The following is a 5,832-nucleotide window of genomic DNA, read 5'->3' as shown; positions in this document are numbered from 1 at the left end:
GAACCCGCCGACTCCCCCCCCCCCCCCCCCCCACCGCCGGACACTGCTACCCAGTGGGTGGGTCAGCCGGACAGTCCCCAAAAAAAGGGGACTGTCCTGCGAAAATCGGGACAGTTGCTAGGTATGTCTTGGCCCAGCTCACCCTCCTATGGCAGGCCAGGAATGAGATGTGGTGACATTATGAGGCAATCCTGCAATGCACAGGGTGCAGCAGAGAGAGCACAGATGCAGGACCACACAATGGGGGGGACACCAATTACATAAAGTTAGTCAAAACATTTTTAAAATAATGGTGAGCTGCTGCAGGGTTGCATTTTTAGTCAGGTCAGGGATCACTGGAGCTGATGATGCTAAGCTGGGGGATAGCAGACCACTTTATGTCATGTATATAATGCTGGGCATGCTTTCTAGTTATTAGGGCTAGATGTACTAAGCCTAGAAATGTGATAAAGTAGATGGAGATAAAGTACCAATCAGCTCCTTACTGCCATGTTACAGGCTGTGTTTGAAACATGACAGAAACTGATTGGTTGGTACTTTATCACTCTCCACTATATCACTTTTCAGGGCTTAGTACATCTGGCCCTCAGTGTGGCTAATCCCTACTTGTGTCCCCAGCAATATTTTGAAGACAAATAAATAAATAAATTTTCACTAGTACAGTATGTGGATGTTTTAGGAGTAAAAAATAAGATTTTACTTACCGATAAATCTATTTCTCGGAGTCCGTAGTGGATGCTGGGGTTCCTGAAAGGACCATGGGGAATAGCGGCTCCGCAGGAGACAGGGCACAAAAAGTAAAGCTTTTTCCGATCAGGTGGTGTGCACTGGCTCCTCCCCCTATGACCCTCCTCCAGACTCCAGTTAGGTACTGTGCCCGGACGAGCGTACACAATAAGGGAGGATTTTGAATCCCGGGTAAGACTCATACCAGCCACACCAATCACACCGTACAACTTGTGATCTAAACCCAGTTAACAGTATGATAACAGCGGAGCCTCTGAAAGATGGCTTCCTACAACAATAACCCGAATTAGTTAACAATAACTATGTACAATTTATGCAGATAATCCGCACTTGGGATGGGCGCCCAGCATCCACTACGGACTCCGAGAAATAGATTTATCGGTAAGTAAAATCTTATTTTCTCTATCGTCCTAGTGGATGCTGGGGTTCCTGAAAGGACCATGGGGATTATACCAAAGCTCCCAAACGGGCGGGAGAGTGCGGATGACTCTGCAGCACCGAATGAGAGAACTCCAGGTCCTCCTTAGCCAGAGTATCAAATTTGTAAAATTTTACAAACGTGTTCTCCCCTGACCACGTAGCTGCTCGGCAAAGTTGTAATGCCGAGACCCCTCGGGCAGCCGCCCAAGATGAGCCCACCTTCCTTGTGGAGTGGGCCTTTACAGATTTAGGCTGTGGCAGGCCTGCCACAGAATGTGCCAGTTGGATTGTGCTACAGATCCAACGAGCAATCGTCTGCTTAGACGCAGGAGCACCCATCTTGTTGGGTGCATCCAATATAAACAACGAGTCAGATTTTCTGACTCCAGCTGTTCTTGCAATATATATTTTTAATGCTCTGACAACGTCCAGTAACTTGGAGTCCTCCAAGTCACTTGTAGCCGCAGGCACTACAATAGGCTGGTTCAGATGAAATGCTGACACCACCTTAGGGAGAAAATGCGGACGAGTCCGCAGTTCTGCCCTGTCCGAATGGAAAATCAGATATGGGCTTTTGTAAGATAAAGCTGCCAATTCTGACACTCTCCTGGCAGAAGCCAGGGCTAGAAGCATGGTCACTTTCCAAGTGAGATATTTCAAATCCACCTTATTTAGTGGTTCAAACCAATGAGATTTTAGAAAATCCAAAACTACATTGAGATCCCACGGTGCCACTGGAGGCACCACAGGGGGCTGTATATGCAGCACTCCCTTAACAAAGGTCTGGACTTCAGGGACTGAAGCCAATTCTTTTTGAAAGAAAATCGACAGGGCCGAAATTTGAACCTTAATAGATCCCAATTTGAGACCCATAGACAATCCTGATTGCAGGAAATGTAGGAATCGACCCAGTTGAAATTCCTCCGTCGGAGCACTCCGATCTTCGCACCACGCAACATATTTTCGCCAAATTCGGTGATAATGTTGCACGGTTACTTCTTTCCTTGCTTTAATTAAAGTAGGAATGACTTCTTCTGGCATGCCTTTTTCCATTAGGATCCGGCGTTCAACCGCCATGCCGTCAAACGCAGCCGCGGTAAGTCTTGAAACAGACAGGGACCCTGCTGAAGCAAGTCCCTCCTTAGAGGTAGAGGCCACGGATCTTCCGTGATCATCTCTTGAAGTTCCGGGTACCAAGTCCTTCTTGGCCAATCCGGAACCACTAGTATCGTTCTTACGCCTCTTTGCCGTATAATTCTCAATACTTTTGGTATGAGAGGCAGAGGAGGAAACACATACACCGACTGGTACACCCAAGGCGTTACCAGCGCGTCCACAGCTATTGCCTGCGGATCTCTTGACCTGGCGCAATACCTGTCCAGTTTTTTGTTGAGGCGAGACGCCATCATGTCCACCATTGGTCTTTCCCAACGGGTTACCAGCATGTGGAAGACTTCTGGATGAAGTCCCCACTCTCCCGGGTGAAGATCGTGTCTGCTGAGGAAGTCTGCTTCCCAGTTGTCCACTCCCGGGATGAACACTGCTGACAGTGCTATCACATGATTCTCTGCCCAGCGAAGAATCCTTGCAGCTTCTGCCATTGCACTCCTGCTTCTTGTGCCGCCCTGTCTGTTCACATGGGCGACTGCCGTGATGTTGTCCGACTGGATCAACACCGGTTTTCCCTGAAGCAGAGGTTCTGCCTGGCTTAGAGCATTGTATATTGCTCTTAGTTCCAGAATGTTTATGTGAAGAGACGTTTCCAGGCTTGTCCATACTCCCTGGAAGTTTCTTCCTTGTGTGACTGCTCCCCAGCCTCTCAGGCTGGCGTCCGTGGTCACCAGGATCCAATCCTGTATGCCGAATCTGCGGCCCTCCAATAGATGAGGACTCTGCAACCACCACAGAAGAGACACCCTTGTCCTTGGAGACAGGGTTATCCGTAGGTGCATCTGAAGATGCGACCCTGACCATTTGTCCAACAGATCCCTTTGGAAAATTCTTGCGTGGAATCTGCCGAATGGAATTGCTTCGTAAGAAGCCACCATTTTTCCCAGGACTCTTGTGCATTGATGTACAGACACCTTTCCTGGTTTTAGGAGGTTCCTGACAAGCTCGGATAACTCCTTGGCTTTTTCCTCCGGGAGAAAAACCTTTTTCTGAACCGTGTCCAGAATCATCCCTAGGAACAGCAGACGAGTTGTCGGCATTAACTGGGATTTTGGAATATTCAGAATCCACCCGTGCTGTTTTAGCACTTCTTGAGACAGTGCTAATCCCATCTCTAGCTGTTCTCTGGACCTCGCCCTTATTAGGAGATCGTCCAAGTATGGGATAATTAATACGCCTTTTCTTCGAAGAAGAATCATCATCTCGGCCATTACCTTTGTAAAGATCCGAGGTGCCGTGGACAATCCGAACGGCAGCGTCTGAAACTGATAGTGACAGTTTTGTACAACGAACCTGAGGTACCCCTGGTGTGAGGGGTAAATTGGAACGTGGAGATACGCATCCTTGATGTCCAAGGATACCATAAAGTCCCCCTCTTCCAGGTTCGCTATCACTGCTCTGAGTGACTCCATTTTGAACTTGAACTTCTTTATGTACAGGTTCAAGGACTTCAGATTTAGAATAGGCCTTACCGAGCCATCCGGCTTCGGTACCACAAAAAGAGTGGAATAATACCCCTTCCCTTGTTGTAGAAGAGGTACCTTGACTATCACCTGCTGAGAGTACAACTTGTGAATGGCTTCCAAAACCGTCTCCCTTTCGGAGGGGGACGTTGGTAAAGCAGACTTCAGGAAACGGCGAGGTGGATCCGTCTCTAATTCCAACCTGTACCCTTGAGATATTATCTGCAGGATCCAGGGATCTACCTGCGAGTGAGCCCACTGCGCGCTGTAATTTTTGAGACGACCGCCCACCGTCCCCGAGTCCGCTTGAGAAGCCCCAGCGTCATGCTGAGGCTTTTGTAGAAGCCGGGGAGGGCTTCTGTTCCTGGGAAGGAGCTGCGTGTTGCTGTCTCTTCCCTCGACCTTTGCCTCGTGGCAGATATGAATAGCCCTTTGCTCTCTTATTTTTAAAGGAACGAAAGGGCTGCGGTTGAAAAGTCGGTGCCTTTTTCTGTTGGGGAGTGACTTGAGGTAGAAAGGTGGATTTCCCGGCTGTAGCCGTGGCCACCAAATCTGATAGACCGACTCCAAATAACTCCTCCCCTTTATACGGCAAAACTTCCATATGCCGTTTTGAATCCGCATCGCCTGTCCACTGTCGCGTCCATAAAGCTCTTCTGGCCGAAATGGACATAGCACTTACCCGTGATGCCAGTGTGCAGATATCCCTCTGTGCATCACGCATATAAAGAAATGCATCCTTTATTTGTTCTAACGACAGTAAAATATTGTCCCTGTCCAGGGTATCAATATTTTCAATCAGGGACTCTGACCAAACTACCCCAGCACTGCCCATCCAGGCAGTCGCTACAGCTGGTCGTAGTATAACACCTGCATGTGTGTATATACTTTTTTGGATATTTTCCATCCTCCTATCTGATGGATCTTTAAGTGCGGCCGTCTCAGGAGAGGGTAACGCCACTTGTTTAGATAAGCGTGTTAGCGCCTTGTCCACCCTAGGAGGTGTTTCCCAGCGCTCCCTAACCTCTGGCGGGAAAGGGTATAATGCCAATAATTTCTTTGAAATTATCAGCTTTTTATCAGGGGCAACCCACGCTTCATTACACACGTCATTTAATTCTTCTGATTCAGGAAAAACTATAGGTAGTTTTTTCATACCCCACATAATACCCTGTTTAGTGGTACCTGTAGTATCAGCTAAATGTAACGCCTCCTTCATTGCCAAAATCATATAACGTGTGGCCCTACTGGAAAATACGGTTGATTCGTCACCGTCACCACTGGAGTCATCGCCTGTGTCTGGGTCTGTGTCGACCGACTGAGGCAAAGGGCGTTTCACAGCCCCTGACGGTGTTTGAGTCGCCTGGACAGGCACTAATTGATTGTCCGGCCGCCTCATGTCGTCAAACGACTGCTTTAGCGTGTTGACACTATCCCGTAGTTCCATAAATAAAGGCATCCATTCCGGTGTCGACTCCCTAGGGGGTGACATCCTCATATTTGGCAATTGCTCCGCCTCCACACCAATATCGTCCTCATACATGTCGACACACACGTACCGACACACAGCAGACACACAGGGAATGCTCCTAACGAAGACAGGACCCACTAGCCCTTTGGGGAGACAGAGGGAGAGTTTGCCAGCACACACCAAAAGCGCTATATATATATCAGGGATAGCCTTATAATAAGTGCTCCCTTATAGCTGCTTTGTTATATCAAAATATCGCCATAAATGTGCCCCCCCCTCTCTGTTTTACCCTGTTTCTGTAGTGCAGTGCAGGGGAGAGACTTGGGAGCCGTCCTGACCAGCGGAGCTGTGAGAGGAAATGGCGCCGTGTGCTGAGGAGATAGGCCCCGCCCCTTTTCTGGCGGGCTCGTCTCCCGCTATTTAGAAAAATTAGGCAGGGGTTAAATATCTCCATATAGCCTCTAGGGCTATATGTGAGGTATTTTTAGCCTTTATAGGTAATCATTTTGCCTCCCAGGGCGCCCCCCTCCCAGCGCCCTGCACCCTCAGTGACTGCCGTGT

This window comes from Pseudophryne corroboree, chromosome 2, assembly GCF_028390025.1.
Source record: "Pseudophryne corroboree isolate aPseCor3 chromosome 2, aPseCor3.hap2, whole genome shotgun sequence".
NCBI lineage: Eukaryota > Metazoa > Chordata > Amphibia > Anura > Myobatrachidae > Pseudophryne > Pseudophryne corroboree.
This window is presented reverse-complemented; position numbering follows the sequence as displayed.